This window comes from Protopterus annectens, chromosome 5.part0, assembly GCF_019279795.1.
Source record: "Protopterus annectens isolate FY-2018-M chromosome 5.part0, PAN1.0, whole genome shotgun sequence".
In the NCBI taxonomy this organism is placed as follows: Eukaryota; Metazoa; Chordata; order Ceratodontiformes; family Protopteridae; genus Protopterus; species Protopterus annectens.
Genome location: NC_056735.1, coordinates 973,720,115 through 973,734,185, shown reverse-complemented (window position 1 = coordinate 973,734,185; position 14,071 = coordinate 973,720,115). Strand labels below are relative to the sequence as shown.

The 14,071-nt window shown below is 46.1% G+C and overlaps 1 protein-coding gene across 2 annotated transcripts in view; it reads right to left on the bottom strand.

Annotated features, from left to right (window-relative positions):
- The window catches only part of LOC122802910 (nectin-1-like), a 2,017,182-nt gene that overhangs the window by 1,581,615 nt on the left and 421,496 nt on the right, over positions 1–14,071 (bottom strand). The window lies entirely within an intron of this gene.

Genomic DNA, 14,071 nt, shown 5'->3' with positions numbered 1-14,071 from the left:
ATGTTAGTTGTCTTCTCTCGCCTTCTTTCTTGCTTGATGGGTTCGGAGCCGATCCCTCGGCTCCGACTCGGCACTTGCTAAAGCTCGAGAGTCACTTTTACCAGCTCGAGGCAGCCCCATATCCCATGATGCAAGGCGGTAAGTACCCAGATCTCGTTTGTTAACAAAGGGCAATAGCACCAAGCATAAAATACTTCCCAAAGGAAGAAGAAACTTACAGATGTAAAAGGACCAGGTCTAAAAGGTCTTTAGCATAATAGTTTCTTATACAAGGTCTGTCCAGGCCAGGGGGAAGGAGGGAGGGTCGCAAGAAAGAAGGCGAGAAGACAACTAACATGGAACGTTATGGTAGGTACATAACTTCTTAATGTTAAGTTGTCAATCTCGCCTTCATTCTTGCTTGATGGGACCGCGTCCCTAGCACCTCTATCCTGGGTGGCTCAATGGAACAAACTCTTGAGGACTGTAGAGCCAAAACTGGCTCTGTCCCTGGAGGCCAAGTCCAATTTGTAATGGGAAACAAAAGTGTGAGGAGTGGCCCAAGTGGCAGCTGCACAAATAGTGTCCAAAGGAAGTCTAGCTTGAAAAGCTGTAGAAGTAGCTAAGCTCCTAGTTGAATGTGCTTTAGGTTTAGAGCACAGCTGTTTTCCCCTGAGCGTATAAATTTCAGAGATGACCGAAGAAAGCCATCTGGACAAGGTCACTTTAGAAACAGGAAGGCCTTTTTTATTATCCGCATAGGAAACAAAAAGTTGATCAGATTTTCTAAATTTTTTTGTTCTGTCCAAATAATATCTAAGTTGACGGTGGACATCAAGATAATGTAACTTTTGTTCAGCCCTATCTGAATAGTTAGGGAAAACACAGGGAGATCAATGGATTGATTCAAATTGTTCTTTGAAGCGACCTTAGGCAAAAAGGTTGGGTTAGTTCTCAAAGATACTCTGTCTTTGTGAAAAACCAAATAGGGGGGTCGAACCGAAAGAGCATGAAGTTCAGACACCCTCCTGGCAGATGTAATAGCCACTAAGAATAAAGTTTTCCAAGAAAGATGTTTCAGGGAACAAGAAACAGCTGGCTCGAAGGGGAAGAATCAAGGATGTCAGCACTAGATTTAGATCCCACTGAGGAGGAGGATTCCTGATCGGAGGTTTTAGTAGGAAAATTCCTTTCAAGAAGGCCCTGCAGAGCCTATGGGACATAATATTATGATCTGCTATCCCGACATGAAAGTTGGAGATAGCAGCTAATTGAACTCTGACTGTGGAAGAAGAGGAGCCTGCATGAAAAATCTCTGCTAAGAAGTCCAGAACTGCCTGAACAGGGGCAGTAAAGGATCAATATTTTGGGCCTTAGCCCAATAAGAGAAACGTTCCATTTGCTTGTGTAAATCCTCCTGGTAGAGGATTTTAGTGAAGCTACTATGATGTCTCTAACTGGGTTAGAGATCAAAGGAAGCCTGGCTAAGGAAGGAAGTGGAGCAACCATGCTGTGAGGTTGAGAGCAGGATTGACCGGTGCAGCTGACCTGATTGGTGAATCAGAAGATCTGGCACTGGGTCCAGATGCCACGGCTGCACCACAAGGTGATGATGGAGGAACGGGAACCAAACTTGTCGAGGCCAGTAAGGGGCAATGAGAATCAATTTGGCCCTCAAAACGGTAGCTTTCTGGATCACCTGAGGGATCAGAGGAAATGGAGGGAAGGCATAAAGAAGTCCCTGGGGCCAATCCTGGGTTAGAGCGTCTCTGGGGGGATGGCCTGATAGAGGGAAGAGGCTGAAGAAGTCTGGACATTTGCTGTTTTGGGGAGTAACAAAAAGATCGCAACATGGACGACCCCATTCCAGAAAAATCTCTTCAACTATAGCCTGCTTGAGAGACCACTCGTGAGGCATGAGGATAGCTCTGCTCAATCTGTCCGCTATAATGTTGGTTTTCCCAGGGATATGCGTTGCTACCAGAAACCGATGAGAGGAGATCGCCCATTGCCAAAGTCTGAGCGCTTCTCGACACAAGGGGTAGGACTTGGTTCCGCCCTGTTTGTTGATATACCAAACTACAGACATGTTGTCTGTTTGGACTGCAATTGTCCCTACGGGAAGAAAGTCGTTGAGGGCTTGCAACGTTAAAAGCACTGCTCTCATCTCCAGGACATTTATGTGCAGATGGTACTCGAACGGTTGCCACGTCCCATGAACCATCCTGCCCTGATAATGACCCCCCCACCCGATCAGGGAGGCATCCGTGGTGACAGTGGCTATCGGGGACGGAGGTACAAAGCACCTGCCTTGGTGAACCTGAGACGATGTGGTCCACCAAGTAAGATGCTGTTTGCATGTCTGTGTCATCAGAATCTGGTGACGCATTGGAAGTTGCTGGTATGACCACTGTGTGAACAGCATCCACTGAAGGAGGCGCATGTAGAATCGAGCCAGGGGAAGAAGAGTAATGGCCGCAGCCATGAGACCTAATACCTTTAGAACCATTCTGGCCTGTATTTTCTTGTTGGCCAGAATGATCCTGACATGAGTCTGAATGTCTGAAACTCTTTGTTCTGTAAGGGTAGCTGACATCCGAACAGTGTTTAAGTTTGCGCCTATGAAGGTAATAGACTGGCAGGGTGATAAGGATGATTTTTCGAAGTTTATTGAGATGCCTAAATGAGAACAAAGGTCTATTGTGTAATCCCTGGCTTGTATAAGCTGATGCCTGGTGGTGGCTGACAGGAGCCAGTCGTCGAGATACGGAAACACCTGGAATCCTTGACGTCTCAGGTGAGCCGTGACCACTGCCATGCATTTGGTGAACACTCTGGGGGCTGTAGTGAGACCAAAGGGCAGGGCTCTGAACTGGAAATGACTGGACCCCAGCCGAAGCGGAGAAATCTTCTGGAGCGTCTGTGAATTTTGATGTGATAGTACGCATCCTGAAGATCTATTGAGCACATCCAGTTGTCCTTCTGTAAGAAGGGCAGAATTGACTGAAGAGTGACCATTCGGAATCTTGTCTTCCTCACAGACTTGTTGAGTCTGCTGAGATCCAATATTGGTCTCCAGTCTCCCGTCTTTTGGGGACCAAAAGAACCTTGAGTAGATTCCGGCTCTGAATGGTCTGTTGTAACTGGCTGAATGGCTCTTTTGCAGTAGTTTTGAGACTTCTAACTCTGCAATTTCCCTTAGACCGGTGGTACATCTGGAAGGGAATTTGAGGGAAAGGACTTTCCTCGAAAGGAATTATGTAACCCTTGGATATGATCGACTGTACCCATCTGTCTTGAGTGAGGGAATGCCAGGCTTCTGGGTACAGTGATAATCTTCCCGACTGCCTCCAAGGAGGGACAGCCGGGCAACACCTCAGGGATGCTGAAAAGGCTTGTCAGAGAGGCTCCCTGTTTCCCTGGTTCTTGGACCCCTCTGCCTCTAGAGCGCGTCTGTTGTTGTTACCCCTCTGCCTCTAGGGGTAAACTGACCACGTGAATCCGGCGTGACTCCTTGGGATTTACGGAACCACATCTTCCCACCCTTCTGTCCTTTGGGATAAGGCCTAGAAGGGGTGGAAAACGGACTCCAACAGCAGAAAGAGTCTTGCCGTCCTGCTCGCACCTGGTCAAGGTTTCCTTCACCTGAGGGCCAAACAAAGCTGACCCATCAAAGGGAGAATTTGTGAAGGACGCCTTAAAGGGATCCATAAAATCACATAGCCGCATCCAGGCTTGGCGTCTAAGAGCCACACCTGTGCCTGCGGCTCTACTCGCTCCATCCGCAGCATAAGATATTAGCCGCATGGAGGAGTTAACAACGGAATTGAGGGTTCCTAGCTGCGAAGCAATCTTTTCTTGAGCCCCTGCAGCTGTAGGATCCTGAACTACTTCTCCCAGCTCCTTCAGGATATCTCTCTGGAGTCTGGTGAAGTGACAAAGATAATTCAGCGAGCATAGCAAAGGTCGCTGAGGAAAACATCCGCTTGCCGTACCTATCCATGGTCCTAGAGTCCTTATTAGGAGGATGGACAGGCACGGAAGGATCTGCAAGTTCCTTTTTGGTGGCCGCAGCCACCACCATGGCATCAGCGGGGACACCCTTGGTAAGGAATTGTTTGTCACTCGGGGCAGTGATAAATTTAGAAGGCCTCCTAGGGACTGGCTCTACAGAGTCAGGAGCTGCCCACGCCTTTCGTGCAATAACCTGCATAAGGGGGTCGAAGGCAGAGACACCCAGGAGGTGGAGGGCCGAGATCCAAACGCCTCTAGGTATACTGACTCATCCTCAGAGGGATTATTGGTGGGCCAGTTTCCCTCTGTTTCAGAAGTTCTAGGATGTCTGAGAAGGAGACATCCTCAGAGGGGATCTAGGGGATCCCTCTGACTCATCAAAGTCAGTATCCAAGTGACAGACTCGGGAGTCTACATGCTTCCTCTTACAAGTCCTCTTCCTAGGAGGATCTCCCGAAACATCAGGAGAATCCTCGGAAGAGGGGAAATTGGCAATGGGGAAACCTGGGGCGGAGGATCTCTGGGTCCTGTAGCAAGAGAAGTGGCAGAGATGTCAACAGGTACTATAGAGGGAGGAGCTACGGGAACAGACTGCTGACTGATACCAGTGGCCAGTACACTCTTCATCACCTCGAATGCTCCCCTCCCAGGCAGGTCCGAGAGAACCCGCTCCGAAGAGCTAGGAACTCCAGGGACCACCAAAAGGGAAGTCTCCGAGGCAGATGTCGGAGCCGAGCTCACCAAGGCCGAGGCTCCAATGAGAAGAGCGGGTTCGGTCAAGGGTCTGCTGCCACTCACCCCTCGGAGGAGACCATGGAAGCCGACCACGAATCCCTCTAAGGAAGGTCTCAAGAGGAGATAAGAGTAGAGGCTGAAGGAACAGAAGGGGTATCCGTCCTCCAGCCGTAGCAGTAACCATGCCGAAGACTCCAACTCCAAGCTCTGGGGTAGAGTTGAAGGAGGAACTGTAACGGGTGTGGACCAACAGTCGCCTGCTGAGACGGACTGTGTAACATTTGGGCCAGTACCTGTGACTTGAGTAATCTACTGACCACTCTCTAGGTCATGATCTGACAACCTGGATGACCTTGAAGATCGGCTCCGATGGCTCCGTTCGATAGAAGAGGTGAAGCCGAGCGAAAGTATCGGCTCCAAGGAAGGAGACCTCGACCTCTTCCTGGAATGAGCCATCAGAGCCGATACTATAGATCCTGTCGGAGCCGACTTCGGAGCCGACAGGAAGCTCGATGTATCGGCTCCAGCCGGAGCCGATACAGCCACCAAAGTAACGGTGTCGGAGCCAATCGGAGCCGACACCGATGCCTGTGCCACATGGGTGTCGGAACCGATCGGAGCCGACATCGAAGTGGTCAATACAGATTCGGCACCGATAGCCATCGGTGCCGAAAGCTTTGTCAAGCCAGAATCGGCTCCAGCCGAGCCGATCTCGACTCAATGCAGTCGGAGCCGAGGCCGCAGGCTTAGATACAGAAGCCTGGGCCTTGGCAGGTTTTGCTGATTTTGGTGGAGCCGACTTAGCCGGTGAGCCCTCCGGCTTAAGAAGACCCCTAAGAATCAGCTTATTACGTCTCTCCTGCAGGACTCTCTGGCTGAAGGAGTGACAAATAGCACAGGAGTCCTGCAGGTGAAGAGGGCCCAGACAATACAGGCAAGAAGTGTGACCGTCTGTCAGAGACATCTTCTGACAGCACGAGTCACACTTCTTAAAACCTGAGACCCTCTCCTTAGACATGGTGCTGAAAACACAACACAGACACAACACCAGTCCAAATTAACTTACACAAAATACCAAAAGGTATTCTATAAAATCCAACACACACACACCCTAACAGGGGGGGGATGGGATAGGGAAGATTGACTAACAAAAAATTAAAGGAGACAGGGAAATTCTGTCAGAAAGGGTAGAATATAAACTTAAACTATCAATAAAGGAGTTTTTGACTAAAAAGGGGCTTAAATATCACAAAGGTGAACAACTTACTAGGAGCTGGTAAAAAGAAGACCTCCTAAGCGAAGCGGCAAACGAGATCTGGGTACTTACCGCCTTGCATCATGGGATATGGGGCTGCCTCGAGCTGGTAAAAGTGACTCTCGAGCTTTAGCAAGTGCCGAGTCGGAGCCGAGGGATCGGCTCCGAACCCATCAAGCAAGAATGAAGGCGAGATTGACAACTTAACATGTGTATACTTTCTTTCCCCATCTATCCAAAGCTCTGGAATCTCTGTCAGAGGGTACTGGATTTTTTGCAATGGAAGCCTTAACCCCTTTTTGACCCTGGGAAATAGTCTCTGGATCAGCAGAAGAATTTTTGTAAAGAAACTTGTGAGAGTCAGGGACTCTTATAATACCTATCTAGCTTGGCTGGAGCAGGGGGCAAAGAGTCAGGAGATAAACTGGATTCAGAGAACACATCATCCACAATATCTAGCACTGGCGGAATAGCCAGGGGCCTGTGTTGAGGCAATAAGAGGAAATCCCTGAGCCTTTTCTTGGATTCTGAATAATCCTGGCTTTCCCAATGGAAATGCTCCCTCATGGTATGTAAAGTTTCCCCAAAAGAATAATCCTAAGGAGGAGAGGCTGAAGGGATAGATTCTTCAGCATCAGAGTCCACATAGGGGGGTAGAGAGTATCCCTGGTCGGAAGAGGAATCAGAGGAAATGGAAACCTGATCAAAGGAGTCATAGTCTGTATCCTGCCTAGGCATTTTCTCAGGCGGGGGGATGGGAACCCCTGATTAGAGTAATGAGGTCTTTGGCCATTTTAAGCATCTGTTTCCTAGGCATGGAGGACTGTCCAGGAGAATGCTGTCCTTGTTTCTTTGTCTTTAATGGTACCTTTGTCTTGGCTGTTGTTTTAATGGCAAATTGTGAAGGTCTGAAAACGCCCTCAGAAGCTGATGCCTGCTCAGCGGCTCCGGACCCATCTGAGGGGTTAGTTTCCGTAGGCCCAATACCTTGAGTTTCTAGAGGCCTAGATGTCTCCACGTGGGAGTCGGAAGCGGCCTGTGGCTCTGAGGTAGCGGGTGTCAGGGGCTGCGAAAGCGCCTCACTGAGAACCGGCGAACCGGCGACTGGCCTAGAAGAGGTTTCGTCGTCGGTTTTGGACCTTGGATGCCTGTCTTTATCCTTGTCTTTGCATTTTTTTGGTATTGAGGTTGTCGGCTGATCCGACGGCATCGTATAATTGAACCTTCGGCCAAAGTAGTGCAAAGCAAAATCAAAACGTCTTTTTATAGTGCGTTTGTTAAATCTAGCACAAAACCGACAACTAGTGACGTCGTGATCAGGGCCTAGGCATGGAATACAGTAAGAGTGGAAGTCCTTATGAGGTATTTGCTTCCCACAAGAAATACAATTATTAACTTTTTTTTTACATCGGTTTGAGGCAAGAAAAAAGTTTCCCCAACGGGGTACTTAGCTTATTGAAGACTTCGGATCTGAAATTCGACTTCGAAAATCTCAGGAGTCGGCCGACCGGCACTTGCGAACTGCTTCTGCTTCGGGCACCGTGCGGCAAGAAAGAGTGAAGAAAATGGCGTCGGATGCATCTTATATACCCCTGGCGCATTGACGTCAGGGAAGAAGCGACAGCAACCGATGCAGGACCAAGACTTTGGAACTCAGGCCGACTGCGAGACCGCCTTATGGCAGGATAACCCAAGTGTAATGACTGCTGCAGTGTAACACGATGAACATCTGGTGCAGAATATGGGTCAAGATTGATATCTGCAGTACATTTTGAAAATTTTTACCACTTACTGCTGTATAACCTCCTAATCAAAGGTTTATAAGAAGCTAAAACAATTTGTTGAACTGCAGCAGTGAGGCTAGTATGCCTGGCAATCAATGGAACTGGAGAAGCCATGCTGTGAGCTTGAGATTTTGAAGATTCGGGTAAATGTGTCCCTTTGGATGGGAAAGTAGGTCTGGAGCTGGGTCCAGTGTCCATGGTTCCCAAATTAAATGAGGCCACAGGAAGGGAAACCATATCTGCTGAGGCCAGACCGGGGAAATGAGGGGGGATCAGGGAAAATTAGCTGTAGCACTTGTTCACGGGGATGCAAAGAGACCGCAGCAGGGCTGGGCCCACTGATGAAACATCCTTTCCACCACCAAAGCACTGAGAGACCACTCGTGAGGCATCAGGATGCTCCTGCTCAATTTGTCTGCAATCACGTTGGAGCTCCCCAGAATGTGCATTCAACTAGAAAGCAGTAGGTTGAAATCACCCATTGCCTCACCCTGAGAGCTTCTTGACAAGGAGGGTAAGATCTGGTTCCCCCTTGTTGATGTACCAAACCACTGACACGGTGTCTGCCTGGATCACAATCATTCCTGGATCACAATCATTCCTGAAAATGCTAGAAGCACTGCCCTTATCTCTAGAACACTGATGTGCAAATTGGCCTCCAAATGGGACCAGGTGCCTTGGACTGTCTTTCCCAGATAATGCCCCCCCCCACACCCTATCAGGGATGCATCTGTGGTCACTATGACTTGGGGTTGGGGAGGAACAAACGGACAGCCCAACAGGATATCGTTGGAATGGAGCCACTAACTCAGGACCTTTTTGCATAAATCAACAGTAGAAATAAAGACCACTGCTCAACATTCGTAGTTTAATACATAAAAGCAAAGCTTTCGAGACACAGGCACTTTTTCAATGCATATAATACTTGGAATGGAGCCACTAACTCAGGACCTTTTTGCATAAATCAACAGTAGAAATAAAGACCACTGCTCAACATTCGTAGTTTAATACATAAAAGCAAAGCTTTCGAGACACAGGCACTTTTTCAATGCATATAATACTTGGAATGGAGCCACTAACTCAGGACCTTTTTGCATAAATCAACAGTAGAAATAAAGACCAGTGCTCAACATTCGTAGTTTAATACATAAAAGCAAAGCTTTCGAGACACAGGCACTTTTTCAATGCATATAGTACTAACCATTTACACCATTATTTAAATACCAAGCCAGCCAATACAATCTTTTTGCATAAATCAGTAACTCAAATTTGATGTGACATTGGTTGCGCTTGCAATGACCATTGTGACACCAAACACCACTGTAGAATTCGCATGTGGAACCTTGCTAGGGTATTGGTGGCTGCCATCTATCCTAGAGTCTGTAAGACCAGTCTCGCAGTCACTGTTTTGTTGCGGATAATCTCGATGATTTGTAATTTTATCCTTTGAAGTCTTTCCTTTGGAAGAGACGTGACAGAGGTGCTTCTATCCAATACTGACCCTATGAACTCTAAATGCAGTGATGGATCTAGATGAGATTTTTTCGTAGTTTACAGTAATCCCCAGTGAGGAACAGGTTTGAAGGGCGTAGTCCCTTGCTTGCAGAAGTAGATGCCTGGTGGTTGCAGTAAATATTCAGTCATCTAGATACAGAAACACCCAGAATCCTTGCAGTCGGATGTGAGCTGCAACCACTGCCATGTATTTGGTAAATATCTAGAGGGCTGTGGTGAGAACAAAGGGCAGGGCTCTGAACTGATAATGACTCGCTCCCAGCCAGAAGCACATAAACCCGATGGAGCATTTGTCCATCTTTACATGATAATACGCATCCTGAAGATATATTGAGCATATCCATTTGTCTTTCTCTAAAAATGAGAGGCTAGACTGCACAGTGACCATCTGGAAAGTACAGTTGTGTACACTTACCATAAATGTAGATGTTCGAGTGTATTCACTGTTGCAGTCATTACATTTGGGTAATCTGCTGGCAGGTTGCCCTTAGTCGGCCTGATTAACAAAGTCTTGGGTCCTACGTCGGTTGCTGTCCCTTCTTCCATGACGTCAGGTTGTCAGGGGTATAAAACATGCAGCCGACGCCATTATATCAGTTTTTCTTGCCCCAGATGTCAGGTGCCCCCCAAATGGGGAGCAACAAAAAAAAATACACACATATATATATATATATATATATATATATATATATATATATATACATAAAAGAAAAAAACACAAAACATATACCTCTAAACAAAAGCAAATACACCAAAAAGGCTTTTAAAGATAGTAACAGAAATGAGAGATATAGCTAGAGAAACACAGGGGGCTGGAGGGAGGGTAACCAGGACTGCAACAGTGAATACACTCAAACATCCACATTTATGGTAAGTGTACACAACTGTACTATGTTCTTCGTGTTTCACTGTTGCAGACATTACATTTGGGTAGAATCCCAAAGCTATGGTTGGGAGGATGGATTTATACAGCATTAGGAGCAGCTATAAGGCCCTGCAGGACAGCAGTGGCAAAGCCTGTTCTGGATTTAGAGAAGAGAGGTAAATGGTAATGTTTGGTGAATGTATTAACTGAGCTCCAGGTGGCAGCTTCTAGAATGTCTCTGGTAGGAACCCCTCTGAGAAAGGCTGCAGAAGTAGATGCAGCCCTGGTGGAAAGAGATCTGATCTCCTTGGGCACAGGTTTACCATGGTGCATATAACAGAAACGAATACAATGGCTTCTCCATTTGGAAATAGTCTGCTTTGAAATAGCCTTTCCCTCTGCCGGTGCAGCAAATGCCACCAGTAATTGTTCAGATTTTCTTAAAGATTTTGTCCTGTTTAAGTAGAATCTTAGTTGTCTGTGTACATCCAATGAATGCAGAATCCACTCACCCTTGCTCTGTGGATTTGGGAAGTAAGTTGGCAGATGAATGGTCTGATTAATGGCCACACTAGATACCACTTTAGGCATAAAGGATGAATTGGTCCTGAGAGCCACCCTGTCAGGGTAAAAAATAATGAAAGGCTCCACTGCCATAAGAGCCTGTAGTTCTGAAATCCTTCTAGCTGAAGTGACTTCTAAGAGAAAAGCTGTTTTCCAAGAGAGAAATTTTAGGTCCACAGTAGCAGCTGGCTCAAAAGGAGGTAGAGGTAGTTTTTCCAAAACAAAATTGAGGTCCCATGCAGGAGTTGGTGCTCTCCTGGGAGGTCTTAAATTTTTGGCCTCTCTGAGGTACTGATTTAGCAGAGGATGAGAAAAGAGAGGAGGCTCTGTGTTGTAATAAGCTGAAATGGCAGCGGCATGGATTTCTATGGAAGAAAAAGCTAGGCTCTTGTGAAGCATCTCAGTTAAGTATTGCAGAATCTGAGGAATATTGGGCATTGCTGTGCTTATTCCTTGTGCTTGGTTCCAGGCACAGAATCTTTTCCATTTGTCAGCATTCTAGCCTCCAAAATGACATCCATCACAGGTTTGCTGAAAGATATAACTGGTGAAATTAGTTGATTAGCTATGCTGCAAGATTCAAAGTTTGGAACTCAGTGTGCAGAATTTGATAGTTCTGCTGAGACAGTAGGTGAGGTGTCTGAGGCAGGTACCACGGAGGAAGGTGCGACATATTGCGCAGGAGCGGGTACCAGTGTTGGCGAGGCCAGTCTGGAGCAATCAGAATAATTTCTGTTTTTTCCTGTCTGACTTTTAGTAAGACCTTGGAGAGCAGAGGCAGAGGGGGAAGGCATAGACTGATAGGTTTTTCCAGCTAAAGGATAGAGCATTCACTTTCCAAGCTTTTTTGTGATGAATTCTTGTGCAGAATTTGTCCAACTGATAGTTTTGGGGTGAGGCAAAAAGATCTATGTCCGGGCTCCCCCATTTGCGTGTCAACATGCTGAAGACTTGTGGATCCAGTTTCCATTCGTGTGGGTCCATAAGATTTATGCTTAGTTCGTTTGCCAGAGTATTTTGCTTTCCTGGCAGGAATTTTGTAAATGTATTTGATAAGTCAAGGCCGTGTTCCACAATGCCATGGCTAGTCTGCAAAGGGGGTAGGAATGTGTACCCCCATGCTTGTTTATGTACTACATGACTGTGGTGTTGTCTGTCTTTATCAGTAGTTGTCCTGGATGAAGATGGTCCTTGAAGGCTGTCAGAGCATTCTGTACAGCTAGCATCTCTTTCTGATTGATATGTAGGTGCATTTGATTTGGGCTCCATTGGCCCTGAATGCATCTCCCTGCCAGGTGTGCCCTCCAAGCAAAGTCTGATGCGTCTGTAGTCAAGGTTTGGGCGGCAGGGGGTGGAATGAATGACAGTCCCTTGTTTTGGCGGCAGGCCTCTACCCACCATAGGAACTCCAGTTGCAGGCAAGGAATGATAGGAATCATTGTTTCCAGGCTGTGACAATATTGACTCCATAAGCTTTTTAGGTACCACTGAAGTTTCCTCATATGCTATCTTGCATATGGAATTAGAAGACTGCAGGAGGCCATGAACCCCAAGGCCTGCAGAATTTGTCTTGCAGATAGCTGGGTTTTTGTGGCCACCTGCTTGAAGTAAGTCATCAATTGAATTTGTTTTTCTGGCATAGGGTAAGTCATCTGGGCAGTTGTATTCAAGCTTGCACCCAGGAATGTAATTATTTGAGAGGGTACCAGTTGTGATTTCTTTTTGTTTATGGTGTACCCTAGACAAGTTAGAAGCCTTTTTACAAATGCCAGAGGTTTTAGAAGAGTGTCCTTGCTTTCTGCCTGAATTAGACAATCATCCAGGTATGGATAAATTTGAATATTTCTTTGCCTGCAAAATGCAATTATTATTATTATTTTATTTTTATTATTTTATTATTTTACATTTGTTGACCGGGAAAGTCCGACTGGAAGGTGGTCTATTTACAGCGGAGTCCCGGGGAGAAAAGCTCCACTAATACAACTACATGTTTGGTGGTAATATACACAATACTAGATATTATTTATTAATACAAGATATAAAAACAATATGACGAAGTGATTTGTATAAAACTAATGAAAGGACTACATTGTATCAATACAATCATCAGATATATCACATATGACAGCAAGACCAGACAAACTTTGCTGATGCAGGATTGAGCGTGAGCATAGGAAGGCCCTGTATGTCAGTTTTGAGGAGAAGTTAGTACTGTAGTATAGAGATAGAAAGCAGGATATAGAGTGGGTAGGAAGTATTTGGATAGAGCAGGAAAGCATTTATGTGATGCAAGGACAGAGCCAGGAATGCAGGAGGTGTGATTTAAGTGATCTTTTGAACAGTGGGATAGATGGAGCTGAGGAGATATTCTGGGGGAGATTATTCCATGTCTTTGCTATGGTATGAGCAAATAGACCTTTTCCTGCAGTGTTGTTGGCTTGAGTTATATGCAGCAGGGTTTTGTTGGATGAGCGGAGTGGACGGTTTGCTGAGTATTGTTTAAGTAGTTGGTTCAGGGCTGGAGTCTTGTGGGGATTCTTTAGGATGTTATAGGTGAGGACAAGCTGGTGGAAACTAATTAAATGAGGAAGTTCTAACCACTGTAATTCTTTTAGGGCAAGGCAATGATGGCTATGAAAAGCAGAGTTACTTATTGTAACATGACTCTAGTTTGTTCATGTCTGTTTTCTTAATGCAGGTTAGGATAGGAGATGCATACAGTAGTGTAGACAGAAGATGGGTTTGGGCTAGGGTGATTCGTGCTTGGTCTGTTAGGAAGTGTTTGTGTTTATACAGTGTTCCTAATTTTTTATGTACTTTCTTAATAGTTTGGGAGATGTGGACATCGAAGTGGAGGTCATTATCTATTTCAATGCCAAGGAGTTTTGTGTGGAGGGAGGGGGAGATTGTGGTGCCATTTTTGGAAGTGATAGTGAAAAAGAGGGGTGTGGGTTTGTATTTGGTTGGGGAAAAAAGTAGTAGTTTTGTCTTGTTGGGGTTAAGGATCAGTTGGATATCAGTAATCCATTTTTCCGTGGCATTGAAGGATTCCTGGGTAAGATTTTGAAGAGTGGTAAGGGATGGGGCTGAGCAGATTAATGTGGAGTCATCCATATTGTATGAGTGATGCATGCAGTGTGGAGGTGTGTAGTCTATTAGTGAAAATAGTGAATAGTAATGGACCTAGTATTGAGCCTTGTGGAACACCTATGGTGGATGATAGTAAGGGTGATAGGGTTCCTTGCCATTTGACTGATTGTTTCCTATCAGAGAGATAGTTTCTGAACCAAGCAGTTGTAGAGGGGGCAAAGGATAATGATGTTAGTGTGTCAAGTAGTAGGTTATGTGAGACCATGTCAA